The sequence below is a fragment of the Tachypleus tridentatus genome, chromosome 2 (assembly GCF_004210375.1).
Source record: "Tachypleus tridentatus isolate NWPU-2018 chromosome 2, ASM421037v1, whole genome shotgun sequence".
Taxonomy (NCBI): domain Eukaryota; kingdom Metazoa; phylum Arthropoda; class Merostomata; order Xiphosura; family Limulidae; genus Tachypleus; species Tachypleus tridentatus.
In genome coordinates, this window is record NC_134826.1 from 136,229,328 (window position 1) to 136,229,919 (window position 592).

Sequence of the window (592 nt, forward strand, 5' to 3'; positions counted from 1 at the left end):
GCTAGTGCTGTAGCTGATGTTCAACATTATTGCAGGTCTTTAGAACTCACTTTACTTGCCATCACTGAATTACATTTATTATGCAGGTCTCAACACGATATTTTAGTTACCATGATTGATGTATCTCATTGTTGCAAGTTGCATTCTGTAGAGTTCTGTAGAACTACATATAAATTAAGAATATTACAGAGTATTTAAATACAAGCGTTCTTCAGAACCACAAAGATCTGTATAATAGAAATGTTAATAGCCGGACATAGTGTTAAGTAGTAATGGGAAAAATAAAAAAATAAAATAAGTGGAACTATAACAATGCAAAATGTGAAACGGATTTTATTATATAAAAGTCATAGACATACAATTTCATTATGGGTTAAAGAAACAACGCCATATTTCCCTATGTTGCGTAATAATTACCGATGCTGTTGATCGGGGTGCTAGTTTTTCAACTCACGTTCTACATCACGCTGGTATTGTACAATGGAGGCCCAGTCTGTTTGAGTATTTTGTGACGTGCAAAAAGGTCACATCTCTTCCTACTATCATTTGGACGGTGGGTTCTTAAAGGTGTGGTTGGTTGTGGATTTTTGCA